Below are 15,081 nucleotides of genomic sequence, written 5' to 3' on the forward strand. Positions count from 1 at the left end.
AGGGGATGAGGAGCTTGAGGGAATGTGCAGGATAAAGAGAGACTAGCTATAGTGAGGGGATGAGGAGCTGGAGCGAATGTGCAGGAGAAGGGGAGGTTGGTTATACTGAGGAGATGGAGAGCTGGAAGGAGCTGTACAGGAGAGGGGGAGGCTGGTTATACTGAGGAGATGGAGAGCTGGAAGGAGCTGTACAGGAGAGGGGGAGGCTGGATTTGCAAGGGGATGAGGAGCTTGAGGGAATGTGCAGGACAGGTGAAGGCCCTTTATACTTAGGGAATGAGGAGCTGTAGGGAATGTGCAGGAGATGGGGAGGCTGGTTATACTGAGGGAATATAGAGCTGGAGGGAATGTGCTGGTGGGGGGGAGGCTGGCTATACTGAGGGGATGATATGCTGGAGGCAGCTTTATAGGAGAAGGGGAGGCTGGTTATACTGAGGGGATGAGGAGCTGGAGGGAATGTGCAGGAGAAGGGGAGGCTGGTTATACTGAGGGAATGAAGAGCTGAAGGAATGTGCAGGATAAGGAGAGACTTGTTATACTGAGGGGATGAGGAGCAGGAGGGAATGTGTAGGAGAAGGGAAGGCTGGTGATACTGAGGGGATAAGGAGCTGGAGCGCATTCTGCAGGAGAGGGGGAGGCTGGTTATACTGAGGGAATAAGGAGCTGGAGGGAATGTGCAGGAGAAGGGGAGGCTGGTTATACTGAGGGAATAAGGAGCTGAAGGGAATGTGCAGGAGAAGGGGAGGCTGGCTATACTGAGGGCATGAGGAGCTGGAGGGAATATGCAGGAGAAGCGGAGGCTGGTTATACTGGAGGGATAAGGAGCTGGAGGGAATATGCAGGAGAGGGGGAGGCTGGTTATACAGAGGCAATGAAGACCTAGAGGAAAGGTGCAGGAGAATAGGAGACTGGTTATACTGAGGGGATGAGGAGCTGAAGGGAATGTGAAGGAGAAGGGGAGACTGGTTATACTGAGGGGATGAGGAGCTGGAGGGAATGTGCAGGAGAAGGAAAGGAAGGTTATACTGAGGAGATGGAGAGCTGGAAGGAGCTGTACAGGAGAGGGGGAGGCTGGATTTGCAAGGGGATGAGGAGCTTGAGGGAATGTGCAGGACAGGTGAAGGCCCTTTATACTTAGGGAATGAGGAGCTGTAGGGAATGTGCAGGAGATGGGGAGGCTGGTTATACTGAGGGAATATAGAGCTGGAGGGAATGTGCTGGTGGGGGGGAGGCTGGTTATACTGAGGGGATGATATGCTGTAGGCAGCTTTATAGGAGAAGGGGAGGCTGGTTATACTGAGGGGATGAGGAGCTGGAGGGAATGTGCAGGAGAAGGTGAGGCTTCTTATACTGAGGGAATGAAGAGCTGAAGGAATGTGCAGGATAAGGAGAGACTTGTTATACTGAGGGGATGAGGAGCAGGACGGAATGTGTAGGAGAAGGGAAGGCTGGTGATACTGAGGGGATAAGGAGCTGGAGCGCATTCTGCAGGAGAGGGGGAGGCTGGTTATACTGAGGGAATAAGGAGCTGGAGGGAATGTGCAGGAGAAGGGGAGGCTGGTTATACTGAGGGAATAAGGAGCTGAAGGGAATGTGCAGGAGAAGGGGAGGCTGGTTATACTGAGGGGATGAGGAGCTGGAGGGAATATGCAGGAGAAGCGGAGGCTGGTTATACTGGAGGGATAAGGATCTGGAGGGAATATGCAGGAGAGGGGGAGGCTGGTTATACAGAGGCAATGAAGACCTAGAGGAAAGGTGCAGGAGAATAGGAGACTGGTTATACTGAGGGGATGAGGAGCTGAAGGGAATGTGAAGGAGAAGGGGAGACTGGTTATACTGAGGGGATGAGGAGCTGTAGGGAATGTGCAGGAGAAGGGGGGTTGTTTATATTGAGAGGATTAGGAGCTGGAGGAAATGTGCAGGAGAAAAGGAGGCTGGTTACACTGAGGGAATAAGGAGCTGGAGGTAATGTGCAGGAGAAGGGGAGGCTGGTTATACTGAGGGATGGAGAGCTGGAAGGAGCTGTACAGGAGATGGGGGAGGCTGCATTTGCCAGGGGTTGAAGAGCTGGAGGGAATGTGCAGGAGAGGTGAAGGCTGTTCATACTTAGGGGATGAGCAGCTGGAGGAAATGTGCTGGAGAAGAGGAGGCTGAATATACTAAAGGGATGATGTGCTGGAGGGAGCTTTACAGGAGAGGGGGAGGCTGGTTATACTGAGGTGATGAACTAGAGGGAATGTGCAGGAGAAGGGGAGGCTGCTTATACTGAGGGGATTAGGAGCTGGAGGGAATGTGCAGGATAAGGATAGACTTGTTATACTGAGGGGATGAGGAACAGGAGGGAATGTGTAGGCGAAGAGGAGGCTGGTTATAGTTAGGGAATGAGGAGCTGGAGGGAATTTGCAGGAGAAGGGGAGGCTGGTTTTTCGTACTGAGGGGATGAGGAGCTGGAGGGAATGGGCAGGAGCAAGAGGAGGCTAGTTATACTGAGGGGATGAGGAGCTGGGGGGAATGTGCAGGAGAGGGGGAGGCTGGTTATACTATTAGGGATTAGGAGCTGGAGGGAACTCTGCAGGAGAGGGGGAGGCTGGTTATACTGAGGGGATGGGGAGCTGGAGGGAGAAGATGGAGCTGGATGTACTGAGGGTATGCGGAGCTGGAAGGAATGTATAGGAGAAAGGAAGGCTGGTTTTACTTAGGGGATGAGGAGCTGGAGGGAATGTTCAGGAGAAGGGAAGGCTGGTTATATTGAAGGGATGAGGAGATGGAGGGAAAATGCAAGAGAAGCGGAGGCTGGTTATACTGAGGGGATGAGAAGCTGGAAGAAATATGCAAGAGCAGGGAAGGCTGGTTATACTGAGGGGTTGAGGAGCTGGAGTGAATGTGCAGGAGAAGGGGAGGCTGGTTATACTGAGGGGAAGAGGAGCTGGAGGGAATGTGCAGGAGAGGGGAAGGCTGGTTATTCTGAGGCAATGAGGACCTAGAGGGAATGTGAAGGAGAATAGGAGGCTGGTTATACTGAGGGGATGTGGAGCTGGAGGGAATGTGCAGGAGAAGAGGAGGCTGTTTATACTGAGGGAATAAGGAGCTGGAGGAAATGTGCAGGAGCAGGGGAGGCTGGTTATACAGAGAGGATGAGGAGCTGGAGGAAATGTGCAGGAGCAGGGGAGGCTGGTTATACTGAGGGGATGAGGAGCTGGAGGGAATGTGCAGGGGAAGGGGAGGCTGGTTATACTGAGGGGATGAGGAGCTGGAGGGAATGTGCAGTAGAAGGGGAGGCTGGTTATACTGAGGGAATAAGGAGCTGGAGGGAGTTTGCAGGAGAGGGGGAGGCTGGTTATTCTGAGAGGATGAGGATCTGCAGGGAATGTACAGGGAGGGTGAGGCTGGTTATACTAAGGGGATGAAGGGCAGGAGGGAATGTGCAGGAGAGGGGGAGGCTGGTTATACTGAGGGGATGAGGAGCTGGAGGGAATGTGCAGGAGAGGGGGTGGCTGTTTATGCTGAGATGATGAGGAGCTGTAGGGAATGTGCAGGGGAAGGGAAGGCTGGTTATAGTGAGGGGAAGAGGAGCTGCAAGGAATGTGCAAGACAATAGGAGGCTGGTTATATCGGGATGAAGAGCTGCAGCTAATGTGCAGGAGAAGAGGTGCCACAACAAGGCACTGACAGCATTAGAACAAGCCATGCATAAATACACTAACTATTCACCAGAACTCTTGACTTACATAATTACTGTTACAGATCTTTTACTCCATAACCATTATTTTTCTTTCAACAGAAAGTTTTATTTCCAGATTCAGGGATGCCCTATGGGCTCATGTTTTTCACCTTTCCTGATGAACATCTATGTGTTCATGTGGGATATGTGCTCCATGTACAGTGTGGACAACCCATTCCAGGACCATATTATATGGTACGGAAGATACATAGATGATGTGCTCATCATCTGGGGGGGTCCGCGCTGTGCATGGATCAATACTACATCAATACTAATAATTACAATCTTCAGTTTACTCACAACACAGAAATGATAGAAGTACCATTCTTAGATTTACTCTTACAGGGATCTGCTTCTACTAATTCTATCATAACATCACTATACAGAAAACCCACTAGTGGTAATTCTATACTTCATGCGGACAGTAATCACCCTAACCATGTCATTTATAATTTACCCTTAGGTGAATATATTCGAACAAAAAGAAGTTGCAGCAACACTAACCTATATACCCAGGAAAGAAAAAAAACTAGAAAAAAGACTTAGAGATAGAGGGTATACCAAACAGATGCTCAACAATGCAGCACACAAAGTAGATAACATGGACAGGCAGATTCTAATACACGAATCAAAAAGGACACAAAACAATGACAATAAAAATAATCAAATAGTTTTTGCTACACCATACAGCAATGATTATCATGACATTACCAAAATCATTAAAAAGTACTTACCGGTACTTACAGCTGATGAAAAATCCTATAATATAATCAAAAATGGATGCCGCTTTGTAGCACGCAAAGCCACAACAATAGGAAGCATGGTATCCCCATCAGCATATGAAAACAAACAATGCAAACAGTCTCCCACATGGCTATCCACCAAGGGGCCCTACCTGTGTGGTGGGAACAGATGCAACACATGTAAATATATGATTTCAACAAAAGAATTTGTGTCGTGCCACAATAAAGAAAAATATAACATTTCCACGTTGATAAATTGCAATACCAATTATATAGTGTATCTGGCTACCTGTACCCAATGTCAGGTTCAATACGTCGGTAGCACTATACGACCTTTAAAAACTAGATTAGCGGAACATATTTGAGATGCCACTAATATTAACATTATCAAAAATAAATCATGTTTATCCAAACATTTTCTAGAAACGCATCAAGGCAATACATCCACTCTACAGGTCACAGCTATGGAAAGGGTTACAGCACCGCCAAGGGGAGGAGATAGGACTCACAAACTTAGAAATAGAGAGATTCATTGGATCCTAAAATTAGATACCCGCTATCCATGCGGTTTAAATAATAGATAAGATACACTCTACTTCTACTAAATATAAATTTTGTATGTATTATATTTCCATATCCCAGATAAAAAACTAACCAGTTACCCTTCTTCTTCTGTGGATGTCCCCACTCACCTGTTTGTTACCACACCTCTTTTTTAGTATAAAACATTGTTGTACACGGAGGCAGATAGACCATGACTAAGGACGATATGCCAGTACTTGTCCGAAACGCGTAGGTCTGCCGTTTCTACATATTTTTAACAGGGAGCATCTTAGCTCATTTTTTACTATGGCTTTTTTGTTTTTTTGTATCTGCATAATATGGATTAAATAAAGAAAATGCTAATTTAACCTATTTCCCACGAGTGCTGGATCCATCTACTACTTTATCAGAAGAGGTGAATGGTTATACTGAGGTGATTAGGAGCTGGAGGAAATGTGCAGGAGAATGGAGGCTGGTTATACTGAGAGGATTAGGAGCTGGAGGAAATGTGCAGGATAAAGGGAGGCTGGTTATTCTGAGGGGATGAGGAGCTGGAGGGAATGTGCAGGATAAAGGGAGGCTGGTTATTCTGAGGGGATGAAGAGCAGGAGGAAATGTTCAGGGGAGGGGGGGACAGGTTATACTGAGTAGATGAGGAGCTGGAGGGAATGTGCAGGAGAAGGGGAGGCTGATTATATTGAGGGGATGAGGAGCTGGAGGGAATGTGCAGGAGAGGGGAAGGCTGGTTATACTGAGGGGAAGAGGAGATGGAGGGAATGTGCAGGAGAAGAGGAGGCTGGTTATACTGAGGGGATGAGGAGCTACTGGGAATGTGCAGGAGAGGGGAAGGCCGGTTATACCAGAAGATGAGGAGCTGGAGGGAATGTGCAGGAGAAGGGATGGCTGGTTACACTGAGGGGATGAGGAGCTGGGGGGAATGTGCAGGAGAAGGGGACGCTGGTTATACTGAGGGGATGAGGAGCTGGAGGGAATGTGCAGGAGAAGGGGAGGCTGGTTGTACTGAGGGGATGAGGAGCTGGAAGGAATGTGCAGGAGAAGGGGACGCTGGTTATACTGAGGGGATGAGGAGCTGGAGGGAATGTGCAGGAGAAGGGGAGGCTGGTTGTACTGAGGGGATGAGGAGCTGGAAGGAATGTAGGGGGGAGCTTCAGGGAATGTGCAGGAGATGTAAAAGCTGGATATACTATCAGGGGCTGGAGGATGTTTTGCAATGGAAGGGGAGGCCGTTTTTCCTTTCTGTAAAATATCTCCGCAGTTAGTCATCCTCAAAATATTAAGTACTGATAAGGGATGTTAATTATAAGGGATTGAGAGCTCGTCCATGTAGACCAATATGTCATGCTTTGTGCAGCGCTGCATAATCTGTAGGCGCTATATAAATAAAGAATTATTATGTAGGGGAAGGGATGAGGAGCTAAAGGGGAATGTATTACATATGGTGGTTTGGAAGCTGAGGGTATGTATGGGGATAAGTCATTATAAGGATTTGAGAGCTAATGGGGGTCATTTACTAAGGGCCCGATTCGCGTCTTCCCGACGTGTTACCCGAATATTTCCGATTTGCGCCGATTGTACCTGAATTGCCCCGGGATTTTGACGCACGCGATCGGATTGTGGCGCATCGGCACTGGCATGCATGCGGCGGAAATCGGGGGGCGTGGCCGAACGAAAACCCGACGTATTCGGAAAAACCGCCGCATTTAATAACCGAAAATGTGTCGCTTGGGAAGCGCTTACCTTCACCTGGTCCGGCTCGGTGTATTCCGGCGCGATCAGATGCATTTCAGCGCAGGAGGAACTGCCATCATAAATCCCGTCCGGACCCGAATCCTGTTCAGAGAAAGCGCCGCTGGATCGCGAATGGGCCAGGTAAGTAAATCTGCCCCAATGTTGTGCTTCGGGAAGGGGGGGGATGGGGATCTTGCACGCAGCTGAGCTAGGTGTGCACCTATGTACAGTAGCAGAGCTAAAAGAAAATATGGTACTTGAAAATTCCCCATTCATGTTCCTATGACATTTGAAGCTGCCTGCAGCAATTAGTTATTTCAGGGGCCCCATCAAAAGAACATTGAGCTAGAACAGGGCAAGTACTTGTTATTTTTTTACCTTCTTCCAGACCTACAGGATTTTTCCTGTGAATGTAGAGAACCCCTTTCAAAGTCCATTTACTGTTTAGGATGAATTTATATGACAACTATGTATAATGTTTAGAGATGAGCGAACATACTCGTCCGAGCTTGATGCTCGTTCGAGCATTAGCGTACTCGAAACTGCTCGTTGCTCGGACGAATACTTCGCCCGCTCGAGAAAATGGCAGCTCCTGCCGTTTTGCTTTTTGGCGGCCAGAAACAGAGCCAATCACAAGCCAGGAGACTCTGCACTCCACCCAGCATGACGTGGTACCCTTACACGTCGATAGCAGTGGTTGGCTGGCCAGATCAGGTGACCCTGGGATAGACTAGCCGCTGCCCGAGCTGCTCGGATCATTCTGTGTCTGGATGCCGCTAGGGAGAGAGCTGCTGCTGGTCAGGGAAAGCGTTAGGGTGTTCTATTAGCTTACTGTTAGGCAGGAGTGATTCAACAACAACCCAACAGCCCTTCTTAGGGCTACAATAACGTTATACTTTTTTTTTTTTTTTTTATTTGCAGCTAGTACCATATTGTGAGGAATTTGCAGGGGGACTTGCTACCGTTGTGTTTAGCTCTTAGTGACACACATATCCACCTCAAACACCAAAGTGGGAAAATTTATTAGGGGTTTGATTTCAATTAATTTACTTTTTATTTTACGTTTATTTTTTCATAACTCAGCGTCATCTCATCTGGCATAGCAGTGTGCTTTCATACTTGGCTAGAAAATAGCCATAGGAGAATCCAAACGGCTTACTTACGCCTACAATAGCGTTATATATATTTTATTTCTTTTTGATCTGCTGGTGGCTGGCCTTGCCGTAGTGCATCTAGTAGCCAATTGTGAGGAATTTGTAGTGAGACTTGCGACCGCTGTGTTTAGCACTTAGTGACGCACATATCCATCGCAAAGACCGAAGTGGGAAAATTTATTAGGGGTTGGATTTCAATTAGGCACAGTCTGGCAGTTTCTTTTTATTTTACGTTTATTTTTTCATAACTCAGCGTCATCTCATCAGTGTGCTTTCATACTTGGCTAGAAAATAGCCAAAGGAGAATCCAAACGGCTTACTTACGCCTACAATAGCGTTATATATATTTTATTTCTGGTTGATCTGCTGGTGGATGGCCTTGCTGTAGTGCATCTAGTAGCCAATTGTGAGGAATTTGTAGTGAGACTTGCGACCGCTGTGTTTAGCACTTAGTGACGCACATATCCATCGCAAAGACCGAAGTGGGAAAATTTATTAGGGGTTGGATTTCAATTAGGCACAGTCTGCCATTTCCTTTTTATTTTACGTTTATTTTTTCATAACTCAGCGTCATCTCATTTGGCATAGCAGTGTGCTTTCATACTTGGCTAGAAAATAGCCATAGCAATAGGATAGCATCGTTTGGTTTTAAAAACTAAAAAACACAAAAAAAAAATAAAAAACACAAAAAAACACAAAAAAAAGTAAAAAAAAAATTAAAATTATAACTTTCATTTTCAAAATGTTTAACCCGAGGGCTAGGGGTAGAGGACGAGGGCGGGGACGTGGGCGTCCAACTACTGCAGGGGTCAGAGGCCGTGGTCCTGGGCGGGGTGAGACACCACCTGCTTATGCTTTGAGCAATTTGTCCACCAGTCAGTCTTCCACGCAGTCCACCCATGTCACCGAAATCGGCACTCCTCCAGCTCCTGCACCTCAGCCTCCTCCCCCCCAGTCTGCCCCCTCCCATGAAAATTTGGCATTTGAACCGGCATACTCTGAGGAACTTTTTTCTGGACCCTTCCCACAGTCACAAACCACTTGTCCGGTTGCTGCTGAACAATTTTCCGATGCCCAGTTTTCCACCAGTCGCAGTCTGTGGGTGATGATGACCTTCTTGACGTAGTGGAAGAAGTGTGTAAAGAGGTGTCCGACGATGAGGAGACACGGTTGTCAGACAGTGGTGAAGTTGTTGTCAGGGCAGGAAGTCCGAGGGGGGAGCAGACTGAGGGATCGGAGGAGGATGAGGTGACAGACCCAAGCTGGGTTGAGAGGCCGGGTGAACACAGTGCTTCTGAGACGGAGGAGAGTCCTCGACCAGCACAGGTTGGAAGAGGCAGTGGTGGGGCCAGACGGAGAGGCAGGGCCAGAGCAGGTGCATCAGCGCCAAATGTGTCACGTAGTGAAGCTCCCGTGGCGAGGGCTCCCGCGGCGAGGGCTAGATTTTCAGAAGTCTGGAGGTTCTTTAAGGAAACACCGGATGACCGACGGACTGTGGTGTGCAACCTTTGCCAAACCAGGATCAGCAGGGGTTCCACCACTACTAGCTTAACTACCACCAGTATGCGCAGGCATATGAATGCTAAACACCCCACTCAGTGGCACCAAGCCCGTTCACCTCCGGCCGTGCACACCACTGCTCCTTCCCCTGTGTCAGCTGATAGTCAGCCCCCTGCCCAGGACCCTGGCACAAAAACCCCATCGTCGCCTCCACGATCCTCCACAGCATCCACCAGCGTTCAGCTCTCCATACCCCAGACGCTGGAGCGGAAACGGAAATATAGTGCAACCCACCCGCACGCCCAAGCCCTTAATGTCCACATCTCCAGATTGCTTAGCCTGGAGATGCTGCCCTACAGGCTAGTAGAGACCGAGGCCTTTCGCAACCTCATGGCGGCGGACGCCCCTCGGTATTCGGTCCCCAGCCGCCACTACTTTTCCCGATGTGCCGTCCCAGCCCTGCACCAGCACGTGTCAGACAACATCATCCGTGCCCTGACCAATGCCGTTTCTGACAAGGTCCACCTGACCACGGACACGTGGACGAGTGCTGCCGGGCAGGGCCACTATATATCGCTGACGGCACATTGGGTTAACTTGGTGGAGGCTGGGACCGAGTCTGACCCTGCGGCTGGTCATATACTGCCGACGCCGAGGATTGCGGGGCCTACCTCGGTCCAGGTCTTTCAGGCCTACTATGCCTCCTCCTCCTCCCACCCCTCCTCCACCTCCTCCTCCGAACTACCATCCTTGGGCATGGCGCCATCAGTCGTTAGCTCTAGGCACAGCAGCAGTGCCGTCGCTAAGCGACAGCAGGCGGTGCTCAAACTGCTGAGCCTAGGCGATAAAAGGCACACCGCCCAAGAGCTATTACAGGGCATCACGGCGCAGACTGATCTGTGGCTGGCACCGCTGAACCTGAAGCCAGGCATGGTTGTGTGTGACAACGGCCGTAACCTGGTGGCGGCTCTGCAACTCGGCAGACTGACACATGTGCCATGCCTGGCCCATGTGTTAAATCTGATAGTTCAGCGTTTCCTCAACACATACCCCAATCTGTCTGATTTGCTCACGAAGGTGCGCCGCATCTGTGCACATTTCAGGAAGTCCAGCACAGGTTCTGCCACTCTCAGGGCAGCGCAGCGCCGCCTCCAACTGCCCGCTCACCGACTGTTGTGCGACGTGCCCACGAGGTGGAATTCAACATTAACCATGTTATCCAGAGTTTACCAGCAGCGCAGAGCGATTGTAGACTGCCAGATGTCAACTTCCACCAGAACTGGTAGTCAGGTCAGTCAGCTTCCTCAAGTCTACAATGAGGAGTGGACGTGGATGTCTGATATCTGTCAGGTGCTGAGTAACTTCGAGGAGTCAACACAGATGGTCAGTGGCGATGCCGCCATCATCAGCCTCACCATCCCGCTGCTTGGCCTGTTGAAAAACTCTCTGATCAGCATGAAGTCGGAAGCTTTGCGCTCGTCACAAAAGACGGGGGAAGAAGATTCCCTTGTTGATAGCCAAAGCACCCTTAGGTCTGTTTCTCAGCGCATATCGGAGGAGGTGGAGGTGGAGGAGGATGAGGAGGAAGAGGAGGAGAATGTTGGCGAGACACAAGAGGGGACCATTGTTGAGTCCTTCACTGTTCAGCGTGTATGGGCAGAAGAAGAGGAGTTGGAGGAGTTGGAGGAGGAGGAAATGGACAGTCAGGCCAGTGAGGGGAGTGAATTCTTACGCGTTGGTACTCTGGCGCATATGGCAGATTTCATGCTAGGCTGCCTATCCCGTGACCCTCGCGTTCAAAGAATTTATTCCAGCACCGATTACTGGGTATTCACTCTCCTGGACCCACGGTACAAGCAAAATCTTTCCACTCTCATCCCTGGAGAGGAAAGGAGTGTGAGAATGCATAAATACCAGCAGGCCCTGGTGCACAAGCTGAAACACTATTTCCCTTCTGACAGCGCTAGCGGCAGAGTGCGTAGTTCTGCGGGACAAGTAGCGAGGGAGAGTAGGCGAGCAGGCAGCTTGTCCAGCACTGGCAAGGGTACGCTTTACAAGGCTTTTGCCAGCTTTATGTCACCCCAGCAAGACACTGTCACCTGTCCCCAGTCTCGGCAGAGTAGGGCTGATCTTTACAGAAAGATAGTGAGGGAGTACGTAGCTGACCATACCATCGTCCTAAATGATCACACAGCTCCCTACAACTACTGGGTTTCAAAGCTGGACATGTGGCACGAACTGGCGCTGTACGCCTTGGAGGTTCTTGCCTGCCCTGCCGCTAGCGTGTTGTCCGAGCGGGTTTTCAGCGCAGCTGCTGGCATCATCACCGATAAGCGTACACGCCTGTCGACTGACAGCGCTGACAGGCTGACGCTTATTAAGATGAATAAAGCCTGGATTTCTCATAATTTCCAATCTCCACCAGGTGAAGGAAGCTCAACCTGAATAATTTATCCACTCCTCCTCCTCCTCATTTTCCTCCTTCTCCTCCTCTTTGTACAGTAAAGCAGAGGAAACTGGCTATTTTTTGACAGGGCCCACTGGCTCTAGCTATAGTACTTTATGCATTTAATTTTTCTGGAGGGCCACCTACCCGGTCCTCTGTTTTAAACAATTTTTGGGAGTGCCACATACAGGCACTCAATCTATTCAATTTTTCTGGAGGGCCACCTACCTGCTCCTCTGGTTTGAAAACTTTTTTGGACTGTCACATACAGGCACTCAATCTATTTCATTTTTCTGGAGGGCCACCTACCTGCTCCTCTGGTTTGAAAACTTTTTTGGACTGCCACATACAGGCACTCAATCTATTTAATTTTTCTGGAGGGCCACCTACCTGCTTCTCTGGTTTGAAAACTTTTTTGGACTGCCACATACAGGCACTATCCAAATTAAATTGTCTCCATAGCAGCCTCCACACGTTGTCTCCATTGCTACCTCCAAAAGTCGTCCATATAGCTGCCTCCATACATCGTCCCCTTATCAAACGAGGTGTGTCAGGCAGAAATTTGGGTTGTTTTCATGGATTCCACATCAAAGTTGTTAACTTTGTCGCCACCCTGCTGTGTTATCCACAAAATATACTGGCAAACTTTTACCATTTACGGATATTATTTCAGCGCTTGTTGCGCATCTGTTTACATTCCCCTCACCCGCCATATCCCAAACTTATAAGAACGCTACTACACTTAACTTGGTGCAGGCTGGGACCGAGTCTGACCCTGGGGCTAGTCATATACTGCCGACGCAGAGGATTGCGGGGCCTACCTCGGTCCAGGTCTCAAAGGCCTACTATACCTCCTCCTCCTCCCACCCCTCCTCCACCTCCTCCGAATTACCATCCGTGGGCATGGCGCCATCAGTCGGTAGCTCTAGGCACAGCAGCAGTGCCGTCGCTAAGCGACAGCAGGCGGTGCTCAAACTGCTGAGCCTAGGTGATAAAAGGCACACCGCCCAAGAGCTATTACAGGGCATTCCACATCAAACTTGTTAACTTTGTCGCCACCCTGCTGTGTAAGCCACAAAATATACTGGTAAACTTTTATCATTTACCGATATTATTTCAGCGCTTCTTGCGCATCTGTTTACATTCCCCTCACCCACCATATCCCAAACTTATAAGAACGCTACTACACTTGATCTTATACAAAAGGTTCTTAGAAGTGCTGTTTGGGGAGTAGCCTAGAGACAGGGGCTTGGATTGGCGAAAGCTCGCCTGGCAGCGGAGCGCCAGCTCCATCCCAAGATCCAAATAACATAGTTTTAACTGCTGCACCTTTAATCTACTACTAGTTCACTGCCTCCATAATAATAATAATAATAATCTTTATTTATATAGCATCATCATATTCCGTAGCGCTTTACAAATCATAGGAAACAAATACAAATGTAATATAACAGAGCACAACATTTGTATGGAACAACAGGAGTGAGGTCCCTGCTCGCCAGAGCTTACGGTTTATGAAGATGATGGGGTAACACGAGGTAAAAGAATATTTAATGGTCAAGCCATTCTTCTTAGGGAATAGAACAAAATATAATAAATGGAATTGCTGTCACTTGAACCACTCAGCCGTCATCTTATATACCAGGTCCAGGGTGAATGGGACTGCAGAGAAGTCTGGTGCCTGTTGGTTGCTGGATAACAGATGGGAGGACGACACAGGACGGGTTAGTAGAAGAGTTAAAACTTCATGCAGTTAATGAGTGTTATAGGCTTGCCTAAAGAAATGGGTTTTAAGAGCACGTTTGAAACTTTGGAGGTTAGGTATTAGTCTGATAGTCCGGGGCAGACAATTCCATAGAATTGGTGCAGCTCTAGAGAAGTCTTGGAGACGCGAGTGGGAGGTCCGCACTAGGGTAGAGGTTAATCTAAGATCACTGGCGGATCTAAGAGCACGGGTTGGGCGATAGACTGAGATAAGAGAGGAAAGGTAGGGGGGTGCAGCATTATACAGAGCTTTATGGATGAGGGTTATTATTTTAAACTGTATTCGAAAGGAGACTGGCAGCCAGTGCAGCGACTGGCATGAACTGTAGGCATACATGGTCCCCTTATCAAACGAGCTGTGTCAGGCAGAATTTTGGGTTGTTTTCATGGCTTCCACAACAAACTTGTTAACTTTGTCGCCACCCTGCTGTGTAATCCACAAAATATACTGGCAAACTTTTATCATTTACCAATATTATTTCAGCACTTCTTGCGCTTCTGTTTACATTCCCCTCACTCGCCATATCCTAAACTTATAAGAACGCTACTACACTTGATCTTATACAAAAGGTTCTTAGAAGTGCTGTTTGGGGAGTAGCCTAGAGACAGGGGCTTGGACAGGCGAAAGCTCACCTGGCAGCGGAGCGCCAGCTCCATGCCAAGATCCAACTAACATAGTTTTAACTGCAGCACCTTTAATCTACTACTAGTTCACTGCCTCCATACATGGTCCCCTTATCAAACGAGCTGTGTCAGGCAGAATTTTGGATTGTTTTCATGGCTTCCATGTTAACTTTGTCGCCACCCTGCTGTGTAATCCACAAAATATACTGGCAAACTTTTATCATGTACCAATATTATTTCAGCGCTTCTTGCGCTTCTGTTTACATTCCCCTCACCCGCCATATCCTAAACTTATAAGAACGCTACTACACTTGATCTTATACAAAAGGTTCTTAGAAGTGCTGTTTGGGGAGTAGCCTAGAGACAGGGGCTTGGATTGGCGAAAGCTCGCCTGGCAGCGGAGCGCCAGCTCCATGCCAAGATCCAACTAACATAGTTTTAACTGCAGCACCTTTAATCTACTACTAGTTCACTGCCTCCATACATGGTCCCCTTATTAAACGAGCTGTGTCAGGAAGAATTTTGGATTGTTTTCATGGCTTCCATGTTAACTTTGTCGCCACCCTGCTGTGTAATCCACAAAATATACTGGCAAACTTTTATCATGTACCGATATTATTTGAGCGCTTCTTGCTCACCTCCTTTGGTTCCTCTCTGCCACCCATTGGTTTAAAGCCTGAGTCCATTTAGGGCAGTGGAGGCGAACCTATGGCACTGGTGCCAGAGATGGCACTTGGAGACCTCTCTGTGGGCACACTGGCTGTCTCCCAGGCACAGAGTTTGTCTGACATAACACCTTCCTGCAGTCTCAGGCAGTCCAAGTAGTGACCCATCTTG

The 15,081-nt window shown here is 48.6% G+C and overlaps 1 protein-coding gene across 9 annotated transcripts in view; it reads left to right on the forward strand.

Moving 5' to 3' along the window:
* LOC140126526 (ranaspumin-like) overlaps positions 1-15,081 on the forward strand; it is a 96,216-nt gene that overhangs the window by 30,006 nt on the left and 51,129 nt on the right. The window lies entirely within an intron of this gene.

This window comes from Engystomops pustulosus, chromosome 4 (genome assembly GCF_040894005.1).
Source record: "Engystomops pustulosus chromosome 4, aEngPut4.maternal, whole genome shotgun sequence".
Taxonomy (NCBI): Eukaryota; Metazoa; Chordata; class Amphibia; order Anura; family Leptodactylidae; genus Engystomops; species Engystomops pustulosus.